At 38.8% G+C, this 26,926-nt stretch overlaps 1 protein-coding gene across 3 annotated transcripts in view; it reads right to left on the bottom strand.

Annotated features, from left to right (window-relative positions):
• Positions 1-26,926, bottom strand: part of Cpq (carboxypeptidase Q) — a 570,217-nt gene that overhangs the window by 515,699 nt on the left and 27,592 nt on the right. The window contains 1 exon segment of one of the 3 annotated variants that reach the window (NM_031640.1): positions 15,223-15,284. The exons of the other annotated variants lie outside the window; for them this stretch is intronic. The gene's annotated coding sequence lies outside the window, so the exon portion shown is untranslated. 3 annotated transcript variants of the gene reach the window in all.

Below are 26,926 nucleotides of genomic sequence, written 5' to 3'. Positions count from 1 at the left end.
AGTATCTTCTGCCCCTGAGATTCTCTCTTCTATCTCTTGTATTCTGTTGGTGATGCTTGAGTTTATCACTACTGATCTCTTTCCTAGGCTTTCTATCTCTAGAAGTGTCTCCCTTTGAGATTTCTTTATTGTTTCTATTTCCATTTTTAGATCCTAGATGGTTTTGTTCAATTATTTCACCTGTTGGGTTGTGTTTTCCTGTAATTCTTCAAGGGATTTTCATGTTTCCTCTTTAAGGGCTTCTATTTGTTTACACATGTTGTCCTGTACTTCTTTAAGGGAGTTATGTCCTTCTTAATGGACTCTATCATCATGGTGAGATGTGATTTTAAATCTATATCTCTCTTTTCCCATGTGTTGGATATTCAGTATTTTCTTTGGTGGGAGAACTGGACTCTAATGATGCCAAGTTTCTGGGGTTTAAGTTCCTGTGCTTGTCTCTAGCCAGCAGGTTGTCTCTGGTTTTAGCTGGTCTTGCTGTTTCTGACAGTGTCTTGACCGTCCTGTAAGCCTTGTGTCAGCATTCATGTTGACCCATTTCCTTCCAGCGGGATTTGGATATAGAGAGCTGTAGGACTGGTTCAGCTCCAGGCACAGGCAGAAACCAGAGGGCTCCTGTCCCAGACTGCTCCTGAGGGCTCCAGGTGGTTTACTCATCACAGCAGAGTTGGTCTTACTTCTGCTCCCAGGTGTGTCAGTACTCCTGGTGACTTGCTTTCAGCTCTAGGCATAGGCAGAAATTGGAGGGGTCCTCTTTCTGACTGTTCTTAGGTTCCTGTGTCCAGAGTGATCTAGCAGGTTCCACTTGGGCCAGGAATGGAACAGAAGTAGTGGTCTCCCCTGAGCTCTCAGGATTGCCTGCACTTCTGAGAATCCAGCTCTCTCCCTCATGGGTTTGGGTGTCAGAGATATGTGGGTCTGGGTCAGCTCCAGGCACAGGTAGAAACCAGTTGCTTTACATCTTGCTCACTGCCCCACTCCTGGTCACCCCCTCCCACAATCTTTCCCCTATCCCCCCTCTCTTTCTCCTCTGAGCATGTGGGTGACCTCTGATATTATTACCCCACCCTGGCACTTCAAGTCTGTACAAGGATAGGTAAATCCTCTCCCACTGGGGCCAGACAAGGCTGCATCCAGGCAACAGCTTTTGAGGTTGCCCCACTACCACCACCACCAGTCTCCAGTTGTTCAGAACTCACATGAAGACCAAGCTACACACCTGTTACATATGTGCAGAGAGTCCTAGGTCCATCTTGTATATGTGCTGTGTTTGGTGGTTCAAAAGAGACTCTTAAAAATTAAAAAAAAAAGAGAGTGAAAGAAAATGATGGGAAATAACAGGAAAAGAATATAAGAGTTAAAATGTAAGAGAAATATAAAACAAGAAATTAATAAAGCAGAAAGTAGTATAGGAGGAAACAACAGATCCAAATTATCAGCTCCTAGAAAAAAACTAATAAAGTTGCCATCCATCTGGCAAAACTAAATGAGAAAATAAGGACACAAATACTATTTACAAAAGAAAAGGAACACAACTACAGCTGCAGTAACTATTACAAAAATAGTGAGAAAATCCCATGAATAATTTATGTTAATTGTACATATTCCCAGAAAAGTATGAACTCCTAGCAAAGAAAAAAATTAGAAAACTTGAATGTCCATTCATTATCAAAATAGGAATATATAAATGTATAATATTCTGTAATAACCAAGTGTCCAAAGCTGCAATTACTGAGTTAATATGTCACCTTTTCTTGAACTGATTAAAGCAATATCTGATACGAGGCATATGAGCCATTTAACTAGCAACCCTAAGATCAGGGATAAGAAGGGGCACCTAAGAGGAAATTTAAGAATTCTTTGGAAAATCATTTGGATAATGTTTTGCAGGGGTAAACATGTGAAGAAACATTTCATTAAAATGGACACACACACATATGAAAGGCTAAGGCAGACTCATGAATTAATGAGGAGCTCGTTTGGCTGAAGGAGAAACAGGAGAGAGGATGTTCTGCTAAAAAAACAAAGCTCATGAAAGAACATATGATAAAGGATTCTTTACTAACAACACACATGTGTTGGTCCGCCTTACATTGCATAGCTGAGCTTCATTTGTTGGGACTCCACAGAGAGAAATGCACCAAAAACTTTTGGTGGTGTGCTAAAGGCTTTTACCTCAAGAACTCAGACTGACTGGGTGCAGGTGCTGAGGCAAGAATCATGCTGAAGCAAGATCCTTGCTAAAGCAAGATATGTGCTGAAGCAAAACCTGTGCTGAGGCAAGGCACACGGAGGACACACGATGTTTGGAGGATATAAATAGAACTCCACAAAATGACATGGATAGAGTTTGGCTTGCTGGTACAGCTAGCTGTGCAATGCTTATGGGTCTTGAGTCAGAAGCACAGTCAGGAACTTTTCATGGTGTCCCTTCAGGTCCCTCCTGCTGACTTGAGCCAAGGCTGATACCTGGCTATCTCTGCTAGGTCTTGTCCCCAATGTTACTAACCTGACTCTACTGAACTGGACTGCTGATATATCTGTGAAGTGTTTGCGAATGGATCTAGCTGCCATTGCCTGCTAACCTATGAATTGAACTGCCGATTTCCAGAAAACACAGATGGGAGTTGCTCCAAAGAACCTTTCTAAACTTCCACTTCCCTGCCACCACCTGTATCATTTCTTCTCCACTCCCTCTGGTGGGTAGTGGGTGACAAGAGAGGTTAAAATGTTTAAGAACCATCATCACAAATAAGATTTGAAATAATTAAAATTACAGGCACCCAGTTACAAAGGCCAGGAATGTTTCAAATGCACCGACTGTTAGCAGAGTCCAAAAGAGTGCAATGCTGTGCAGCAGGCTCAATGTGTAGTCTAGGCTTGGCCTGACAGACCTCTTGGACTTGGGGATAAGAAGACATACCATATAAATTTGATTTAAAAAAAAGATAGGAAAATCACAATAAAACCAGTCCCTGGTTTTATTTAGGATCCTGAAACAAGACCATTGCCACTATTAAATAAGAAACACATGCCACTCTTGCATTCTGAAAACCCATTAATGTGATACACTATATAAACAAACTCAAAGAAAAAAATTCACATGATGATCTCCTTAAATGCTGAAAAAGCTTTTGACAAAATACAGTATCCCTTCATGTTAAAGGAGAGATGGGAAATTCAAGGCCCATACCTAAACAAAATAAAAGCAATTTACTGCAAACCAACAGCCAATATCAAATTAAATGCAGAGATACTTGAAACAATCCCATTAAAATCAGGGACAAGACAACTCTCCCCATATCTCTTCAATATAGTAGTTGAAGTTCTAGCTAGAACAATAAGACAACAAAAAGAAATCAAGGGGATACAAATTGGCAAAGAGGTAGAAGTATCACTATTTGCAGATGTGTGATAGTATACATAAGGGACCCCAACAATTCCACCAGAGAACTTCTCCGCTTATAAACAACTTCCGCAAAGAGGCTGGAGATAAAATTAACTCAAATAAATCAGTAGCCTTTATACGAATAATAAACAAGCTGAGAAAGAAATTAGGGAAATAACTCCCTTCAAAATAGCCACAAGTAATAGAATGTATCCTGGGAATACTCTAATCAAAGAAGTGAAAGATCTGTATGACAATAACTTCAAGTTTCTCAAGAAAAAAAAAATCAAAGGTCTCATAATAAAGAGAGATCTCCCATGCTCATGGATTGGCAGAATTAACATGGTAAAAATGGCCATCGTACCAAAGGCAAACTACAGATTCAATGCAGTTGCCAGCAAAATCCCAACACAATTCTTCAAAGACATGGAAAGAGCAATTCTCAAATTCATCTGGAAAATCAAAAAACCCAGAATAGCGAAAACAATTCTTAACTTCTGGGCGGTAATGGGGGGAGGATGGGGAATGGAATACCCATATAGAAGGGAAGACATCAGGACAAACAGTGAAGAGGGCTCTGGGTGGTTGGACAGGGGTCTGTAAGAAAAGACACCAAAGGATCAACGACATGAAGGGCTCAATTAGAGGCTTGATACAGCTGGATCTATGAAGAAGCAGGAAGAAAGCAATACTCAAAGTGACTATGGGAGCTACTTAGAGGCTATGACAATAGTCAAATACATATATATTTACTTGTTTCTTTTTTTGTTGTTTAATGTGGCTACTAGAAAGTTTTAAGTCATTTATGAGCTTGTATTGTATTTATATTAGACAGGGCTAAATTATATATTCACAATCATCTTTATCAAGTAATATATTCAAAACATTTCCTGTTATCACTACAGACAGGGAAATGAAGACATGACTCAGATTGAAATCGGAAGTACAGTAAATGTAGTCATTTATAAAGAGAATGCAGAATAAGGAGCTAAAAATCTCTGATCTGCATATTCCCATCATCATCATCATTACTAAAGAGAACAGTCACAGGTAGGAAGGAAAGGAGATGTCATGAGTGATGTTAGCAAGTAAACAACAGCTTTTTAAATATTCATATTTAACTGTTTTTGTATGTACTCATGCCATATGTGTACAGGTGCTCCTGAAGGCCATAACACAACATCAGATTCCCTAGAGCTTGAGTTACCTGCAGATGTAATAATAACCTCCAGTCAAGAAAACTAGGAACCAAACTAGGGTCCTGTGGAAGAGCAACAGCACTCTTAACCATTTTGGACTATCTCTCTGGCTCCAAGGAAAGGGGCCTTTAAAGGTCCTGACAATGTGAAAATATAAAATAATACAAATTGAATAGTTATCCCTTTGAAATGGGGTTGAGAAGGATCATGTGTTGTTAAGATTTGGGAATGTCTACATAAATGATTGTGCATCATTCTGCCTCTACCATCTGGAATATACCAGATGTCCTAAAGGATGGAAAGTAGATAGATAGATAGATAGATAGATAGATAGATAGATAGATAGATAGATAGATAGATAGATAGACAGACAGACAGATAGACAGACAGGCAGACAGACAGATAGATAACAGACAGCAGTGAGTCCTTGGCTGAGGATGTAGCTCAGTGGTAAAGCATTTCTCTAGTACATGCAAAGCCCTAGGCTTGATTCCTGATACCATGACCATGACTGTCAACACACATACACACACACACACACACACACACACACACACACACACACACACACATTTCTGTCATTGGTCATAATGGTGGTGTGTGTATGTATGTATGTGTGTTTATATTTCTCTGAACTACTATTTATGTCTGATTCTTTATTCAGATAGTTCGCTAACATTTAAAAAAGTAGAAAGTCAATTTTCTCCAGAGTATGCCATTCCGTAGGGCATGTTCTTTCAGGGGTTCTTTCAGGGATGCTATGTAACTGTGAACCCAAGGACCCCAAAATCACGCTCAGTGGGCAGGGTAGGGGCTACTGAATTAGATATGCATCATGTGGGACTAGATAGCAGGAAAAATTAAACAGCACCTCAAAGTAGCCATAAATTATATCAATCTCAACTACAAATTACAATTTTCCTTTTACTTCTTAGAAGTGTAGGGAGGGGTGCTTCTGCTGTTCTTTAAGCTCATCTATTTATTAAGAAGGAACATTTTTAAATGAAAATTTGAAATACTGTATTAAAATGGAATAACAACCAAATCCGCAGTCGTAGTATTTTTAGATGATAATGTATGAATAATTCAAAACAATTCAACATTAAGTACATTCTCAAGAGCCCGCTAACATCCACAAACCTCTGAGCTACTACTCCTCACGTTTCTCAAACACAGAAAAGGAAAGAAAGCTGCTTTAGAGCTTCTTCTCTATAAATGCGAAGGAAACTAAACCCTCTTTTCATTCTGCACAGTTCAGGAATGCTGCAGAGAGCATGGTGTGCAAATCGCTGCCAGCTTTGGAAAAGATAAACAGGAAATACCACCTCTGACCATGTTTAGACCGGAAACATTAACTCAGTGCCAATGAGACAGGGCCAGACCCAAATGAACTTCTCATGTGGCAGACCTTGGACTACTTTCAATTTGTGTTCTGCTCAGTATTGTTCTCCTACCGATAACCTAGATTGGTAACTGCACATCTCTTCTATAATCTCCTGAAAAACTCCAGTTAGGATGAGCAGAAAGGACAGAGGTCATTTTAAATCAATCAGTTTCATCTCTGAGCACCAGTAAAGATTCTAAGGGGAAACTGGGGTTTCTCTGTTACCTCAGTTTGACTTAACCACACTCATGTGCGCGTGCGCGTGCGCGCGCGCGTGCGCGCGCACGCACACACACACACACACACACACACACACACACACACACACACACACAACTGTTTCTATTGCAAGCCCAGATGACAAGTGTAGGGAAGCGCATTTGACCTTCTGACTTGGTTTGAAACCATTTATAGCAAAAACAAACAAACTTTAAATCTCTAACATATAAAATAAAAATAGTTCCATATTTAAAACTGGGTTGCTCACTGAACTGAGAACCGGACCCCCGTTGAAGGAATCAGAGAAAGGACTGAAAGAGCTTGAAGGGGCTCGAGACCCCATATGTACAACAATGTCAAGCAACCAGAGCTTCCAGGGACTAAGCCACTACCTAAAGACTATACATGGACTGACCCTGGACTCTGACCTCATAGGTAGCAATGAATAGCCTAGTAAGAGCACCAGTGGAAGGGGAAGCCCTGGGTCCTGCCAAGACTGAACCCCCAGTGGACGTGATTGTTGGGGGGAGGGCGGTAATGGGGGAGGATGGGGAGGGGGAGGGGAGAGGGAGGGGTTAGGGGGATGTTGGCCCGGAAACCGGGAAAGGGAATGACAATCGAAATTTAATAAGAAATACTCAAGCTAATAAAGATAAAAAAAAAAAACTGGGCTGCCTTGTCTAGCCTCAATAGAAGATGTGCCTCCTGCAACTTGATATGCATGCAACCTGAATTCCTTATAACTGGATGAGCTGCAAAAATCCACCTACCTACCTGTAGGCAGGATGGCTGCTGACTGCCACTCCACAGGACATCACTTTCCACCTTTAACAGCACAGAAGCCTGAAAGGAGGGCTTGCTCATTCTCTAATACTCCTTGCCCTGAGATCACCCCTTGCCCAGACTAAATGGGCCAGGAGTCCTTTTTGTGCTAAGTTACAGTTACACATGAGATCACGACCCTGTATTTATTAGCATCTTGCTCCAACAAGTTCCACTCAAAGCCTTCATTCACAATTAGACACTTGGCAGCCCAGCAGCCCAGTCTCAGAAATAAACCATGAACTGCTTTCTGTCTTCACTCTGCACACTGATACTCACCACATCCACCTTGGAGTGTGCCTAAAACTTGCAAGGAAAGTCAGTTTTTCTGTTTCGAGAAGATGGTGCTTAAAATGCTGGAATCTACAAGTCACAGGATGGAAAACAATTCTACAAGGGCAGGGTCTCAAAGAACTTTCTTTTTCTACGTCAGAAAAATGAGATGCTATTTTAGTCCACTGCTCTACTAAGATAAAAGAAAAGGGAAATGCCAGCACAGACTGGTCAGAGCCACCCAGAACCACTTGATTAACATTAGAGAAAAATCTAACATAGTGCACACAGGTGTGACAGCCATTAAGAAAATACTGGAGTTTTGGCACACTTACATTCCCAACTTTGTTTTTTAATTTTAAAAAGTCCCTCTTTATAACACTTATCTTTTTCTTAAAGTTGCCAAAACAAGCACCAGCCTTTGGTAAAAGTGTAAAGGCAAGCAGCCAAAGAAAAGGCTAAGTTGTCACACATTGCCCTGCACGCTCTGAGTATCGGACCACTCAGAAATCAAGATTACCCACAGATAGTGAATGAAGTGTCCCCCCAGAGAGTGGGTGGCATGCTGGCAACAGCACTGAGATGGGGCAACAGCAAACGAAGCCAAACAAGCCAAAGTTCCAAAGAAAAACAAACAAGTGGACCTTCCACAGGCTAGCACAGATCAGATCTATTCTGTTTGGCTTGCACAGGATTTTTCCAAATACATGACCATTTGTTGACATGCAAGGGTAAGAGGCTTTTCATAAACTTCTAGGAAATTAGAAGATCTTGGGGCCTCCATAAGGACAGCTACCTGAAGTCTCCCATGGTCCCACCTCGGCTGATAATGCTATACCAACCCTGGCATCACTCCTGAAACGTCCTGTCATGACCTGTACAACTGTTTGAACCAGCTGTAGTTTAAGGATCTCTAGGCTGCAAAAAGTCAAAGAGCGTTGGAGTTTGGAAGTCAGTGAGCAAAGGATTGGCCATTCCTCAGTACTGAATGTTGAAACCAGCAGCTAGATGAGATGCCAAGGGCTGTGAAACCTGAGATGGCAACTTTAGCAGAACTCAGAGACTGAACCGGAAGTGGCTCAAGCAGGAGTTGTATGCAACAGGCAGTGCAAACATGACAACAATGGCATAGAGAGAAATCAGGTGGCTGACCCGACCTGTGCCAGTTATCTCATCTCAGGTCAGCTCCTAGCACTGGGAGCGAATGCAGAAGTAAGGGAGAGATCTCAGTAGTTGCTACTTCATTAGAAAAGGAAAAAAAAACATTTTGCCTTCCTCAGACATTGATTACAGAGGTACAGAATAGTTTGGAATCACTTCCTGAATTAGAAAAAGAAATATGTTCTGCAGTCTAGTAATTTTACCTACTAGGCATATTTCCAAAAGAAACTCTTGCACATGTATAAAAAGAGAAACATTTATGAACATGCAAACCAGACACAGTGGCTCAAACCTGTAATCCCAACCCTTGAGAGCCTAAGGCAAGAGGATTGTTATCATTTTGAAGACAGCTTGGGGTATATAATGAGTCTCTGGCCTGCAAAACCAAAATGTAAGAAAAGGATTTAAATTCATAGCTATCCTTATACTCAGCACCAAGTGCCTAAAAGCAGGCCAATTCCTAATCAACAGGAGAGGAGAAGAGAACAGTGATACATGAACACAGTAAATTGTTAACCGAAGAAAAATAAATAAACGTGTGTAACACAACAACATGGAAAATTCTAATCAATATAACACTGAATTTGTGTGTAACCGGTGATACATTATTTTTTAGCTACAGACAGCCTAGAAACAAAAGAGTGTCAAGGAGAGGAGGAGATGGAGGGATAGAGGGATAGAGGGAAAAAGAGGAGAGAGTAAGAAAAATCATGAATGCAGGAAAACTGTATGAAAAATTAAGCAAGGAAGAACTATGTATAGGGTTCAAGGTGAGTAGTTCAGGTAGGAGTGGGCTAAAGAATTGAAGTATAAAGGACGGTGCATTATGGACAGAACTCAGACTGTGCTGTGCACGTTATGCTCTTGTGTGCCTATTGTGCTAAGTCTGATAAGTGAAACTCAAACTGCTAAGTTCTGATCCTAAAAGGTTCTTTGGAATCCATTCCTACATAAATTAATGGTCTTTCCCCAATGTGAAAGGTCCACTGGCAATAACATAGTCAGCACTTGCAAATTATTTTTGTTGAAGATCCCACACTGTTTTAAAGGTCTGACTTCCAGATTGGCTATGGCCTTATTGTTCCACTGCCATCAATCAACGGCTACTAAATAAAAGTGGCAGCAAAGTGGGGAGGTAGTTTCCAAAGTCCCTTTGAATCCTACCGACTGCAGTCTATAGTTCTTTCCTACAGATAACGTAAAACAGAGGTTTTCTTACCCTTCTCAAAAACACTGGAAAATGCTCATTTGTGGAGGCAGACATAAGAGTGGTAAAAGGGGGACTGAGCAGACAGAGTTCCAGATCAGCCCCCACCCCCAGCCACAGGAGCTTCCACTCTGTGATTTGTAAAGCTTGTTTCTTCCTGAGATTTCATTTCTTGGAAGCATTCCATTGCTTAAAGTAACAAAAGCGAGGGGACAGAACTTAGAAACCACTATTCCAAAATGATATTACCTCATTAACGATATGTTTAAAAAAAACTCTGACAGTATATTTTTTGGTTTTATAATATAATTACATCATTTGCCTCCTTTCATTTCCTCCCACCAAGCCATCCCCCATACCCCTCCTTGCTCTCTTCAAACCCATGCCCTCTTTTCCATTAATTGTTGTAATGTGTGTGTGTGTGTGTGTGTGTATAATCAACAATTATATATTAGAATATAATTCTATATATATATTCTTAAATACTCATAGCAATGAGAGGAAAAGCAAGAAGTATTCTTTGGAACATTTTAAAGCCATCTTTTAGATATCCAGCAAAGCTATTCTTTGAAATTCAAAAAAGATAAGGGAATTCTGAGAAAAAAACCTGAGGGAATATATCATAAGCAAAACTATCTTACACGAATTAATAAAGTAAGTTACTCAAACTGATGTTGGTAAGAAAATAAAAGAAAGTATAAAACTCACAGGTAAAAATAATTTTATACATCTGGAGCACTGCAATATAATATTCCCAACCACACACACAAGGAATTCACATCCAAAGAAGGGATGCTACAATGGAAGTCAATAAATTCATTACTATCTTACATTTAGGCAATATAGAAATATGTTAAGTATCTCAGAAAGTAAGCATGCTGCATGGCAAGCTTGATGAAAAACTGTCACTTTTTGGACATGAACACTTAGTAAGGACGACAAATGCGATTCTGTGAAGATGAGAGTGGGAACAAATAGCTAGAGTCACTGAAGCCCCTGCTGTGGCCTCTCCTTGAGTGTCTTCCCTCAGTTCTTCTCTGCCTGATTCCAATTTTCAGGTAACAAGGTAAGTGTTCATCCTGTATGCCAGGGTTGTGGAAGGATTCTCTGAGTGAAGAGAATTCTTCAGAACATTTTAAACATTGCTGTACTTCAGTTCATTTTCATGATGCACATATTCTTACAGAATTGTGTATATTAGGTGTCCAAAGGGGAATAAAGTTTACAAGTATCCATGAACTCTATTTTTAATGTGGTTATAATTTTTATTTAAAATCCTCCTCCTGTTTACTTTTAATGATATTTTAGTAGTGAGGGAAGAATAGAAATATTAGAATTTAAACTCCAGTAGAAGATATTGGCAGTGATTTAGCAAGATAGATGGTGCCAAACCATGCTTTGCAAGGCCTTCCCCTATCAAAAGTCATTTCCTAATAAATTTAAGGCAGTGTTTTTGTGAGAGAGATGCTCATCATCCACAGAAGGTGTACATGTTCTTCCTCATTTTCCAATACCTGTTTTCAAGATGGGCTCTAATTAATGAGCTAGCAGACGATAGTTGCTTTAATGGACGCACACACAGAAGCTGTTTGGATCCAGGCATCACTGTATGGGAAGCAATGTCCTGAAACATTGTCTAAGCAGCAGCATGGAGATTTGCAGGAAGAAAAGAATGTATTTTTGTTAAGCTACTGAGATTTCAGGGTTGATATTTGACCTCAGACCAGCACTGTATATAACCAACAAGATGTATTCTAATATGCACCCATACTTCTTCATTCAAATAAAGGGGGGTGATGTGGATTACTGTCATTATCTTTTTCTGTAACGTGATAAATCTGGTATGCCATCTGCTTTTGTATATAAAACTTTATTGAAACACGTATTTGTTGACCTCTTCTATAAATGTTTATTCCTTTCCAATTTGATCTCTCTATATTAAGAAGACATGAAGACCAAGGAACCTAGCAAGAATAAAGATCTCTGTGTTCATTCATTTGAATAGGCAAATACTAGTGGACAGCATAACATTGTACTAGGTACTACAGATATAGAACTGAATGATCACATTAAAATTCTTGTCCCTCAGAGATTATTTCAAATGAGAATAAGACAATAAATATGAAAACTATTTAATAATCAACCTAATCACCATCTATAAAGAATAAAGGAGGCCATTTACCTTGACCTAGGACTAGAGAAAGCTCAAGACTATTTGTGACCTAATAGCTGAGTGAGGATTAGTCAAGTAAAGCAAGGGAATGGAGGGTACGGTCTCCTAACACCAAGAGATAAATACACAAGGCCAAGGATGCAAATATCGCCATTACACATTAGATAAACTAGAAAAGTTCTATACAGCATATCTAAGGGTTCAAAACAGAGACACCCAAACTAAAGGCAGAGAAGGAAGTGTCTGACAGATCATAGAGGAAGGCCTGTAAATTACTGTAAGCAGTAGCAAATAAGGATTTTAAACACTTAACTAATAAGATTGTGCATAAGAACATTCACTCTGAAATGGAGTGAAGATTGAAAAGTCAGTTGTGGGCATCCCTTGTGTAAATGAAGATTAACAGAAGCAGAGAGGGCCTTTGGTTCCAACACACTTAGAGACTGGATTTACAGGTACATGTCCAACTCTTCTGCCACAAATGAACACAGATCCACAAAGCTAAGCAAAATCAAGAGCCAATTTTTGGACACAATGAAGAAATTTCTGTAGCCTCTGAGAGAATGACAACTTAAAAAGTGGTGGCCATTGCCTGACCACAGGGAAGTGAGGTGGTCTCCAAGTAGAGCCTAGAAGCACCTCTGAACTAAAGGGCAGAGTCTCAAGTTTGAAAATTGGGGTATGCAGGGTCACAGAGAAAAATTATCAATTGTGGGAGTCTAAAAGTCCATGTCAGTGTCCCCAGAAAGTTCATTGCTGAGAGCTGGGTTGTACATTTATAAGGCAAATTACGCAGTCTATGGAGAGTGGCTGCTGTTTGCCTTAAAGAGAGCAGAAATAGGCTGTGAGCTTTAGTGGAAGATACTAATGTACTAGCATAATGAGAGAAAAAAATAAACCCAATAAGATGGAAATGAGGACCAGCATAAAACATCCATTTTCAGCAGAGTTGCTATCATTATTCCCAAAGAAGAGAAATTACTTGTGAGTGGGGAGGAACAAAGTATTTTTAATTCTTCCAGTGCTCTGTGTCCTCTGAAGAGCTACATTTACAGATTTACATTTTCGTGTACTCAAACTTCATGAGGAAAATGACCATAATTGGGGGAGAAATAATACAAGAAAAACTCCTTTGAGATAAAATAATGACAAAAATATTGAGAATGCTGGTTTAGAATACTCACTATCCTAGACTGCGTGGGAAAAAACCTTAATAAGTTCTTTAGAAGAATTAATTTGTAAGCTAGAGGAAACCAGAGCTTTCTAGAAAACCATTCCAACAAAGTACAAGTTAACCAACGCTTAAGCTGATAAGCCAGGATTTCAATTAGTTTTAACTATGAGGGCACATACACATGCACACACATACATGCACATACTGGCACATGCATACACAGACCTCATCGATATTGTTTATCCCATAATACAAAATTGATATAGATACAAAAAATGTGACTCATTTTTTTTCAATTAAATAAACAACATAAATCAAGATGAAGGTAATATCATATTAGGTTTAATGGATAAAAATATTAAGATAGCTATTGGAAATATGTTGAAACCATTAAAATGTTCAAATAATTAAAAGAAAATATAGTTTAAGTTACTGAACAAGTGGGAGGAGATTCTTGTACAAAAAGGAATCAAATCTAAATTATGAGAAATAAAAATATAGTAACAGAAGAACTTGTCAGATTCTGGGGGATATTTGTGTGTGTGTGTGTGTGTGTGTGTGTGTGTGTGTGTGTGTGTGTGTGTATTCAATGATGACAAATGTATATGGAGAATAAAGTAATGGGGAGTCCTAAAAGTGTAAACTGTGGAGAGTATGATACCATTATAAATGGAATTGGTAACTGCAGGGAAAAGAGGTTGACATTGTTCCAAAACTCAAATAAAAAAAGAAAAAAGAAAAAAGAAGAAAGAAAAACAAAAAAAAGAAAAGAGAAAAGAAAAATAGGCTCACTGTGTAGAGATTATAAAGGATCAGATAGTAAAATGACCTAGAACAATTAGGTCTAGATAATTGCATAAATTGTTTTGTTGTTACATACGGAATATACATTACACACACACACACACACACACACACGCAGAGGCACACTACCTACATAGAGATATTATATGAGATGGAAGATTGGACTTGATATAATGAGTCCTATATTGTATAAATACATGAAATACTGTAAAAAGGATACTTAAGGCTTGGCTTTATCTTCCATAGAACAATTCGAGAATCAGAAGACAATACTCATGTACCAGTCATAAATCTAATATTGTGGCAAAATGGCTTAGATAATGAACATGAATTGAAAAAACTCCTCTTTGTATCTCATTTCTCAAGTTTTGACAGAACATCACAGTGGGCAGTGTAAGGTGAACAAAACTAGAATGGAGCTAAATGAGGGGAAGGGAACTGGGGTGCCTCAATTCTCTCTCAGGATCTACCCCTAATGAGCTAACTTCTTTCCACTAGGTGTCATCTCCCAAAGTTCCACTGCCTCTCAACAGTACCATCAGCTGGGACAAGTCCTTTAACACATCAGCCTCTGAAAAGATATTTAAGACCCAAAGCGTAACAGCCCCTGACCATAACCATTATATAGACCCATCTTAATTCTTAGAACAGGAATCATTACCACAATGGAAAAGGTACAGATTATCAGACAAACAATTCGTGGACTTTATCCACAGCACTAATATGATCTTGAAGATATATGGCAAACAGTATCAACGAATAAGGCATGGCATTCAAAATTATGCTACCAATCATGAATCAGAATTTTCAAATTTACATTAAACTATCTTTTTTTAATGTCTGCCTTCAAATACTTTAAAAAATGAGTCTGCACCATGAACACAGAAACTCAAATTCAACCTCATTGAAATGTGTGAAACATTTATGCAGAAATGGCTCTCCAATTTACCTCTACCTCTCACAGATTCTCCTTGAAGGCTTCCATGTTCTCACACTTCACCTCAAGAACAAATCCCTCTTCTCTCACACTCGGTCATGCCTTCTCTCTCCAGTGCTCACAAAATACCCAGGCAGAAAAGCCACATGCAGATCTAACAGGTAGTACAAAAGTTGAAAGACACGGGCTGGAAAACACACATCTGGCTTCAAATAACAGAGTCAATGGTTCTGAACCAGAGACTTAAGAAAAATTCCACTGGTTAACTAAGCATAAAATTCCACAGGTTGAAAATCAACTGTAAGTCTAGAGAAGATTTGGACAGCGAAGATCATGACTGAAAGCAGGGTCAAGGTCACAAGGACTGGATCACCAGTTGTCCAAAAGCTTTACTTCCATCCACAATGCTGCCACTTCAGTGATGGTGTTCATTTCAGACCACTTTCCCGAAACAAAAAGCTGTGTATATACAATCACTCACTTGCTGTCTCCAATGACATGCTCCATGGTTGTTTTTAATTCAAGGACTCCAAATCGGAATACCTGAATATTTAAGGAATAAACAATACAAATAGTGTTGCTTCTGAATAATTGTGCTTTCTAATATGTCAAATTGTAGGCTCAATAAAATGGTATTTTGATATTCCAAGTATCACTAGTCAATCATCCAAACAATATTGAATACATAAATAAATAAAACAAAAATCTGTTTCCATAGCTGCTCGCCAGGCACTCACAATGCCCTTCATGGATCAGAAACCACTTACATAATTTCTCTAGTTCTTGAATCTTGACTTTTAACCCTATTGTGGCCTAACAAACGCTATGACACCGTTGAGTAGATGGCATCCCCATGTTTATCACACAGTTTTGGTGTCATTACAGTTTGAATGTTTAATGTCCCCACGGGGATGTATTGAGTGCTCATTTCAGCTAGAGCACTATTCTGGAAGGTTTTGGAAACTTTGGAAGATTGGACCTAGTAGAGGAAAATAAAATAAAAGATCATGTCCTTAGGGACTTATTTTTCTGTGCTGCTCTCTCTGAGTAAAGAAGGTCCACTCCCCTGATATTCTGTTTTACCACAGACACAAAAACCTGGAGTCAAGTGACTATGCACAGAACCTTCTGAGATCATGGAGAAATCAACCTTTCTTCTTTTGGACTTGTCTGTATGCAGTATTTAATCACACCAACAAGCACCTAACACAGCGAATAAGTAGATCACATATACAAGATAGATGAACATTAATATTTTCAAGACAGTAATAAATGAAACAATTTATAGAGCAAATTATTTTTCATTTAAAAACTTCCACAGCTACAAATGGCACAGGTATAAGGCAACTCTGAATCAGCCACCTGCATTACGGGGTCAGCAGGTTGACTCACTGGGTCAAGGCACTTACTATACAGGCCTGATGACCCAATTTCCATCCATGGATCCCAGGTAAAAACAGGAGAGAACTGGCTCTTCAAAATTATACTTTGATATTCACACACAGGTCATGGGATATGTACAAGCACAAAACGATACACTAATAATTATGACATTTTCAATGTTCTATGATTAAGTTGGAAAGAAAACATTGATTTCTTGTTACATTCATATGCTTAGAATGTGTGTTTAAAAGATTAGACGAAGTTACCTTATAGGTTTAAAGTAATCATTTCCTCATTCATTAGGACATTCATTCACTCAACAACCATTAACCATTGAGCATTTGTCAAGTACAAATGGAAATTTATGAACTAAAGAAATAAAAACTATATAGTGGGAATACTTAGTAAATAACCATATTTATTTGAAAATTAGCAATTTATCTAATCAAATGTATAAGGTAACAAATATTTAATACCATCTTTGCCACCAAAAGACATGTGACTGAGCCTTATTTTTCACAGCAGGTTTATTCTGCAACGTAGCTATGAATAGTAAACTAAATATTCCTTCCAGGGAAATATATCATTTTGTTTTGTGAGAGTCCCTCCCATAAGGGTTTTTTTAAAGGCACCATATTTAATACTTACTGACTCACTAATGTTGCACTTACAGCCAGCAGCACCATCTCCCACGTATGAAGGAAGCTTGTGGAACCTGAACACTTCTGCATAAGGACCATAGAAACCCCACAGCACTACACTGGGGGCCATTTCAAACAGTGTAGTAACACAGAAGAAGCAAAACATAAGGAGTTGGGGAATGATACCAAGTATGCCCCCCTCAAAATGCTTGTTTATTGCTGAGGAGAAAGAAGAGAGGAGATTTGGTAGCAAGTATATGAATAAAGAAGAAAATATAGTAATTCGGTATTAAACTTGGTTTAGCCATTTACTAGCTGTGTGGTTATTAGGAAATTTACTTAATTACTCTGTCTCAGTTTACCCTTTACTAAAATGAGATCCAGGGTAGACACTTAATAGCTACAGTGTTTGTTTATCTGCTTTTCTGACTTTCCCTCCCCAACCATTTTCTGCCTCGTCCCACTGCTTTCTCCTTGCCTTGGCCACAGATGCTGTCAGAAACCTATCTAGGATACTGGTTTTTCCTTCCTTTAAGAGTTTGCTCACTTAAAGGTACAGTTGCTTTGTAGGTGACTTTCTGTCTTTAAGATTATTATTGCTGTGATGGAACTCTGTGACCAAAAGGCAAGCTGGGGAGAAAAGGGCTTTTTGGGCTTACACTTCTATATTGTAGTGCATCACTGAAGGAAGTCAGGACACTGAAGGAACCAGGAGTCAGGAGCTAATGCAAAGGCCATGTATTGTTGTCACTTACTGACTATTTCCTCATGGCTTTTCAGCCTATTCTTTTATAGAACCCAGAACCACCAGGCCAAAGGTAGCACCACCCTTAGTGCACTGGGCCCTCCCATTGATTACTAAATTTAGAAATGCTTTATGGCAGTCGCACCTGGAGAGAGCAGGTCCCCCAGGAGTGCTGACACATCAAAGATCACAGATGAGACCACCACTGTTGTTGAAAGAACAGGCCCAAGTAGAATCTGCCCAAAGCACACAGGGCCCAGGAACCATGGAGCAAACTCCTTCAGGTTTCTATCTGCATCCCGGAGCTGACCCTGTACCACAACTCTCTGCACCCCAATCCCACCCAGAGAGAACAGGTCTCCCAGAAGTATTGATACACCTAAGATCACAGATAAAAGCACCACAAAAACTTCCAGAGAAAGATTGTCTCCCAGAAGTGATGACATACCTAAGACCAGAGGTTCACAGGCTCACTGAAGGGACAAGATCTAGTGAGAGACAGCAGAACAAGCTTACAAAACTACTCAGGTATCAAAAACAATGACTTCATGAAATTCATAGGCAAATGGAATGAACTAGAAAGTATCATCCTGAGTGAGGTAACCCAATCACAGAAAAACACACTTGGTATACATTCATTGATAAGTGGATATTAGCCCAAAAGTTGGAACTACCCAAGATGCAATCTACAGACCACAGAAAGCTCAAGAAGAAGGATGACTTAAATGCAGATGTTCCCACTCCTTCTTAAAAGGGGAAAAATATCCATAGGAGGGGATATGAAAGCAAAGTTTAGAGCAGCGACTCAAAGAACAGCCATTCAGAGCCTGCCCCACATGTGGCCCATATATATACAGTCACCGAAACTAGATAAGATTGATAAAGCTAAAAAATGCATGCTGAAAGGGAACAGATATAGATCTCTCCTGAGAGACACATCCAGAGCATGTCCAATACAGAGGTCAATGCTAGCAGCAAACCACTGAACTGAGAACAGGACCCCCATTGGGGGGAATTAGAGGAAGTATTGAAAGAGTTGAAGGAGCTTGCAACCCCATAAGAACAACAATGCCAACCAACCAGAGCTTCCAGGGACTAAACCACTACCGAAAGACTATACATGGACTGACCCAGGGCTCCAACTGCATATGTAGCAGTGAATAGCCTTATTGGGGCACCAGTGGAAGGGGAAGTCCTTGGTCCTGCCAAAGTTCCAGTGCAGGGGAATATGGGGGTAAGTAAGGGGGATGTAGGGGAGGAATACCTGTATGGGGGAGGGGGAGGGGAGGGAATGAGGGCTTATGGACAGGAAACCAGGAAGGGGAATAACATTTGAAATTTAAGTAAAAAATATATCTAATAAAAATAATAATAATAATAAAGAAATAACTAGATGGTAAGGGGCAAGTGATATAAGCAACAGAATCCAAGACTACTTGGCATCATCGGAACTCAGTTTTCCCACTGCAGCAAACCCTGAATACCCAAACACAGCTGAGAATCAAGATTCTGGTTTAAAATCAAATCTCATGATGATGATAGAGGACTTTAAGAAGGACATAAATAACTCCCTTAAAGAAATACAGGACAACACAGATAGAATCCCTCAAAGAGGAAACAGATAAATCCCTTAAAGAAATATAAGAAAACACAACAAAACAGATGAAGGAATTGAAAAAAAACAATCCAGGATCTAAAAAAGGAAATAGAAACAATAAAGAAATAACAAAGACAACCCAGGAGATAGGAGCCCTAGGAAAAAGATCAGTAGTCATAGATGGATGCAACAACAACAACAGAATACAAGAGATTGAAGAGAGAATCTCAAGGGCAGAAGAAAACATTTGACACAATAGTCAAAAAATGAAAAATGCAGAAAGCTCCTAATCCAAAACATCCAGGAAATCCAGGACACAATGATAAGACCAAACCTAAGGATAATAGGTATAGAAGAGAGTGAAGATTCCCAAATCAAAAGGCCAGTAAACATCTACAACAAAATTATAAAAGGAAACTTCCCTAACCTAAAGAAAGAGATGACAATAAACATACAAGAAGCCTACAGAACTCCAAATAGATTGGACCAGAAAAGAAATTCCTCCTGTCACATAAGTCAAAACACCAAATACACAAAACAAAGAAAGAATATTAAAAGCAGTAAGGGAAAAAAGGTAAGTAACATATAAAGGCAGACCTATCACAATTACACCAGAATTCTGAAGAGAGATTCTAAAAGTCAGAAGATCCTGGGCAGACATCACACAGACCTTAAGAGAACACAAATGCCAGCCCAAGATATTCCATGATCAAACCAAATTTAAACAATATCTTTCCACAAATCCAGCCCTACAAAGGATAATAGATGGAAAACTCCAACACAAGGAGAGAAACTATTCCGAAGAAAAAGCAAGAAATTAATCTTCTTTCAACAAACCCAAGATAGACACACAAACTTAATTCCACTTCTAACAACAAAAATAACAGGAAGCAACAATCACTGGTCCCTTAATATATCTTCTTATCAATGGACTCAATTCCCCAATAAAAAGACATAGACTAACAGACCGAATAGGTAAACAGAACCCAGCATTTTGCTAAATACAAGAAACACACTTCGGTGACAAAGACAGAAAATACATCAGAGTAAAAGGCTAGAAAAAGTTTCAAGCAAATGGTCCCAAGATACAAGCTGGAGTAGCTATTTTAATATCGAATAAAATCGACTTAACCAAAAGTTATCAAAAAAAGAAGAGGAAGGACACTTCATACTCATCAAAGGAAAAAATCGACCAAGATGAACTCTCAGTTTTGAACACCTATGCCCCAAATGCTAGGACACCCACATACATAAAAGAAATTTTGCTAAAATTCAAAGCAAACATTGAATGTCACAGTGAAAAATTTCAACAACCCACTGACATCACTGGAAAAAGAAACTAAACAGAGACACAGTGAAACTAACAGAAGTTATAAACCAAATGAATTTAACAGATATCTATAAAAGATTTCATCCTAAAACAAAAGAATATACCTTCTTCTCAGAACCCCATGGTACCTTCTCCAAAACTGACCAACAATCAGTCACAAAACAGGCCTCACCGATACAAGAAGATTGAAATAATCCCAAGCATCCTAGCAGATCACCATGAACTTAGGCTGGTCTTTAATAACAAGAAAAACAACAGAAAGCCCATATACACGTGGAATTTGAACAACTCTCTATTCAAAGATAATTTAGTCATGGAAGAAATAAAGAAAGAAAAAAAAGACTGTTTAGAAGTTAACGAAAATGAAGGCACAACATACCCAAACTTATGGGACACAATGAAAGCAGCGCTAAGAGGAAAACTCCTAGCTCTGAGTGACTCCATAAAGAAACTGGAGAGAATATACACTAGCAGCTTGACAGCACATCTGAAAGCTATAGAACAAAAAGAAGCAAATACCCCCAAGAGGAGTAGACGACAAGAAATAATCAAACTTAGGTGAAATCAACCAAGTAGAAACAAAGAGAACTATACTAAGAATCAACAAATCCAAAAGCTGGTTCTTCGAGAAAATCAACAAGATAGATAAACCTTTAGCCAAACTAACCAGAGGGCACAGAGACAGTGTCCAAATTAACAAAACCAGAAATGAAAAGGGAGAGGTAACAAGAGAAACAAGAAATTTAAAAAAAAATTATCAGGTCCTAATACAAAAGCCTATATTCAACAAAATTGGAAAATCTGGATGAAATGGACAATTTTCTAGACAAATACCAGGTACCAAAACAGGATAACCATCTAAACAGTCCCATAATCTGTAAAGAAATAAAAGCAGTCATTAAAACCCAACCAATAAAAGCCCAAGACCAGATGGTTTCAGTGCAGAATTCTATCAGACCTTCAAAGAAGACCTAATACCAATGCTTCTCAAACTATTCCATAAAAAAATAGAAAAAAACACTACCCAATTTTATGAAGCCACAGTTACACTGATAATAAAACCACACAAAGACCCAACAAAGAAGGAGAACTTCAGACCAACTTCCCTTATGAATATCAATACAAAAATACTCAATAAAATTCTTGCAAATCAAATACAAAAACAAATCAAAATGATCATCCATCAGGATTAAGGAGGCTTCATCACAGGGATGCAGGGATGGTTCAATACATAAAAAAAAATCCATCAACTTAATCCACTTATATAAACAAATTCAAAGAAAATAAAACCACACGATCATCTCATTAGATACTAAGCAAGTATTTGACAAAATATAATATCCCTTCATGGTAAAAGTCTTGGAAAGATCAGGAATTCAAGGCCTATACCTAAATACGGTAAAAGCAATATGCAGCAAACTAGTAGCCAACATCAAACTAAATAGAGAGAAACTTGAAGCAATCCCACTAAAGTCAGGGACTAGACAAGACTGCCCACTCCCTCCCTACCTATTCAATATAGTACTCAGAATCCTATGCAAAGCAATAAGATAACAAGAGGAGGTCAAAGGGATACAAATTGGAAAGGAGGAAGTGAAAATACTATTTGCAGATATATGATAGTATACATAAGTGACCCTGAAATTCCAGCAGAGAATTCCTTGAGCTGATAAACAACTTCAGCAAAGAGCTGGATATAAAATTAACTCAAACAAATCAGTAGCCTTTCTCTACTTAAAGGATAAAAGGGATGAGAAAGAAATTAGGGAAACAATACCTTTCATAGCAGTCACAAGTAATATAAAATATATTGGTATGACTCTAACCAAGCAAGTGAAAGGTCTATATGACAAGAATTTCAAGTGTCTGAAGAAAGAAATTGAAGAAGACCCTAGAAGATGGAAAGATCTTCCACACTTATGGATCAGCAGGATTAACAAAATAAAACTGACTCTTTTACCAAAAGGAATCTACAGATTCAATGCAATCCCTACCACAATTCCAACATCCTCAAGGATGGAATGGGGACGGGGAGGGACAGGGCAGGGAGAGGAGTCATGGGATGTGGAACACTCAGGGGATGGACCAGGAGAGGGATAATATCTGGAGTATAAAAAAAGAGAGAGATTAAATAAAAATTTTAAAATATAAATAAATTAACCAATAAAAATTTAAAAGAAAAACTTTAAAAAATGCCTTATGGCTAGATCTTCTGGAGGCATTTTCTCAATTGAGAGTCCCTCTTTTTAGATAACTTTAACTAGTATCAAGATGACATAAAACTAGCCAGAATAATTGCTCAGTTGACATTTTCTTCAAGTTAAGCCTAGCCAAGTTTAAATGGCCAATTCTTTCTTCTGCCTAGGCCAAGTGATTGTCTACAGGAAAAGGACCCACTCAATAACTATGCAGGCCTACCCAGAAGCCAGTGATAGAGTTTACTCGTAGACTTCAGTATTTAATAGTCAACAGAGAAAGGAGGATGGAGAAAACAGGAAAAACTTCAAGGCAGATAAGGAGCTGATGATGCCAGTGCTGGAGCATTCTCAGAGTAAGCCTCCTAAGTGCATGTCCAAGCTAAACCATATGGAGAAAAATTATGGCCACAGCCAACAAGGAGAAGGTATTGGAGACCATTGCTCCATTGTAGTCATAAAGGTCCTCCATCTGTAGACTGGGCAAAAGATGAGATCAGAGACATTAATGCCAACCCTGAGTGACAAGGATTTAGCTGGCAAAATGAAAATCCTATCCTGCCAAACTCTTCGGGGCCATGGTTGCCAAGAAACACACTCACATGGCTAAGAGCAGCTTATTCCCAGCATCCTTCATGCTGTGTGGGTGGCCCATTTGGGGACTGGCAGTAGCACTGTCTCAGATCTCCTTAGAGCTTCCTCATCTTTTCATCAGGACAAAAGACCTTTTATCATGTATTTTATAGGACAAGCTTCTCACTAGCTGCATTTAAACTTCCCCTGTGAATAGAAAATGTTTTGGCAATATACTGATCTCATGAAAAAATAACATTCAGGATACAGAAAACACTACTTTTCAGATTTGGTACATCTATCTACCACAAAGCTGCATCAACCGTTAGGCCTCTTTTTAATCATACCTGTCTTCAATCCTAACAAAAAAAACCACTATCCCTTTGAAGCAACCATGTTGCAAGCTTCATACTGACCTCTTTCTGGAATGTATTTCATGTGATTTTCCTCAAACTTCTGGGACCCCCATATTATCATCCATTCCCATGCTTCAGTAAAAGAAACTAAGGTAAATAATTTGCCAAGCAACGTGGAGAATAGTAGCAGACCAAGCATCCAGGCAAGTCCACATATCTTCCACCATCCCCTTTCACTGTACAGTATATGGCCAAAGTTTTGTACAATCTGCTTGTAATGGGATACAAATGCAATGTGGTTGGTTTTTCTCAATCTCTGAACCAGCTGTGGTATGCAGAATCCTACCGAGAAGCCATCATTTGATATAGCTTTGAGTGGGCAGGAAGCCACCAAGAGGAATAGAAATGAACATCAAGCTTTTGAACACCCACTGAGAACTAAAACAATGTCTTTTTTTTCTCTCTTTGTCTTAAAAAAATAGATTCTTTTCTCCTATATAGTTTTCTCCTGATTACAGTTTTTCCCTCCCCCTATTACTCCTACTTTCTTCCCATCTCCCCACTTTATTGGATCCACTCCCTTTCTGTCTCTTACTAGAAAAGAAAAGGCTTCTTTGAGATAACAACCAGAAATTACATATATATGAAGCAAACATTTTCATATTGAAACCCAACAGGCGAAAAAGGATCGTAAGAACAGGGGAAGGACAGAGAAACACATTGTTCTCATAGTCAGGAGTCCCATAAAAATACTAAAGTAATAGCTAAAAGTATACTTAGAGGACCTGGTGTAGATCCATGTAGGCCCTGTGGTTGTTGTTTCAGTCTCTGTGAGCTCATATGCTCCCTGCTTAGTCGATTCAGAGGGCCTCTGACTCTCACAATCTTTTGGACTCCTGTAGGATTCTGTAAGCTATTAGGGGAGGGACTTGACAGAGCCCTCCAGTTTAGACTCTCCACATAATGTCTTTCTCTGGGTCTCTGAACCTGTTCCCATAAGTTGCTAAAGAAATCCTCACTGATGACTGGGTGAGGGACTTATCTATGAGTACAGCAGAATGATATTAGTAATCATTTTATTGACCTTTAAAAGACCAGTCATGTTTGGTTATACTCCAAAGCTATTTAGCTATTTAGTATGTGGCTCTTGTCTACCCAAATAGTGTTGGATATGGGTTCTTTCTCCTGAAATTGGGCTTAAGTCAAATCAAACATTGACTGTTACTCCCACAACTTCTTCTGAGCCACCACCGCCCCAGCATATTTTGAAGACAAGATACATTGTAGGTCAAAGGTTTTGTGGCTTGGTTGGTATCCAGGTTTCTCTCTTGGTAATCTGCAGAGTGCCTTCCCACACCAAAATGACTAAAATGTAGGGATGATAGGCACCAAGTCAACTTCTCATGTTTAACGAGTCCTGTGGATATTATTAGTGGCAATGGGGATTTACTGTCAGTTTGTAGAGAACAACCCTCTGTCCTGTCCTAGCATCAGCTTGGGTTGTTTGGGGATTTCTATAGGATCCCATCGTCAACAGCTCAATTGAAAATAACCCAGTCCTACCACAGGAAGCCTTGTCTTCCAACAAGAGATGGAAAGTTGAGACACTTTATTCCCCATTACTAAGTGCCCTCACTAGGATCACCCTTGTAAATTCCAGAAAGTTTCCACTGCACTAGTTTTCCACGACTTCCCACAAATATCCCCCCAATTCCAGCCATTTCTCCCCACTTTTCCCCTTCAAATGATCTTCCCCCTTCCCAACCTGATCCCTCCCATTCCCAACCCCATCCCAATCAATCTGTAAAATCCATTCCATTTCCTCTTCCCTGAGAGGTCCACATGTCCCAACTAGGCCCCTTCTCTTTACATAACGTCTCTGCATTTATAATTTTAGCTTTGTTATCATTTACTTAATAGTTAATATTCAGTAATCTGTGAATATATATCATATTTATCTTTCTGGGTCTGGGTTACCTAACTGAGAATGACTTTTTTCTAGTTCTGATTATTTATCTGCAAATCTCATAATGCCTTTTTTTAAGCTGAGTAATACTCCATTGAGTAGGTGTACCACATTTTCTTTGTCCATTCTTCACTTGAGGGACATCTAGGTTGTTTCTAGTTTCTGCCTAATATGAATAAAGATGCAATGAACATGGTTGAACAAATGTTCTTGTGGTAGAATGTAGTATCTTTGGGTATATACCAAAGCATGGTATAGCTGAGTCTTGAGGTAGATCAATTCCCCACTTTTTAAGGAGCCATCATATTGATTTCCATAGTGGCTGTACAAGTTTGCCTTCCCACCCTAATGGGGGAATGTTCTCTTCGATCGACACCCTTGTGAACATCAGCTTTCACTTGTCTTACTGATCTTAGCCATTCTGACAGATGTAAGATGAAATGTCAATATAGTTTTGATTTGCATTTCCCTTATGATTAAAGATGTTGATCATTTCTTTAAGCGTTTTTAAGACATTTGAGATCCTCCATTGAGAATTCTCTGTTTAGATTTGTATCTCATTTTAATTGGATTATGTGATTGATACCTAGTTTCTTGATTTCTTTATATATTTTGGATATTAGTCTTTTATTAGATGTGGACTTGGCAAGAATCTTTTCCCATTCTGTAGTCTGAAGTTTTGTCCAATTGGTGGTGCCCTTTGCCTTACATAAGCTTTTCAGTTTCATGAGGTCCCATTTATTCACTGATCTTAGTGCCTGAGCCATCAGTGTTCTGTTCACTCATCTCCTGTGCCAATGCTTCATCACTATTTCCCACTTTCTCTTCCACTGGTTTCAAAGTATTAGGTTTTGTGAGGTCTTTGATCTACTTGGACTTGAGTTTCCTAAAGGGTAATAAGTATAGATATATTCTCATTCTTCTACATACAGACATCCACTTTTACCAGCAACATTTGTTGACATTTTTTTCTTTCCATTGTATATGTCTAGATTCTTTATCAAAAATCATTATCCTCCAACCAATAGACAGAAGCTGCTGACCCCTATGGATGAATTAGGGGAAAGTTGGGAGAAGCTGAGGAGAAGGGTGACCTTGCAGGAGGACCAGCATTCTCAATTAACCTGGACCCCTGAGATATCTCAGACACTGGACCACCAACCAGCTATTTGCTGCATAAGGCATATTTAAATATATGAAGGCTGTGTGTGTCTTTCATCTGTTTCTATTGTTATTGGTATCTAGCTTTAATTTGCAGTGGTCTGATAGGAAGCAAGGAATCATTTTAACTTCCTTCCAACTGTTGCAATTTGCTTTGTGATCCGTTTTGGAGAAAGTTTCATGATGTGCTGAGATAAAAGTATATTATTTTGTATTGCGGTGATATTCTCTGTAAATA

The sequence above is a fragment of the Rattus norvegicus genome, chromosome 7, assembly GCF_036323735.1.
Source record: "Rattus norvegicus strain BN/NHsdMcwi chromosome 7, GRCr8, whole genome shotgun sequence".
NCBI lineage: Eukaryota > Metazoa > Chordata > Mammalia > Rodentia > Muridae > Rattus > Rattus norvegicus.
This window is presented reverse-complemented; position numbering and strand designations above follow the sequence as displayed.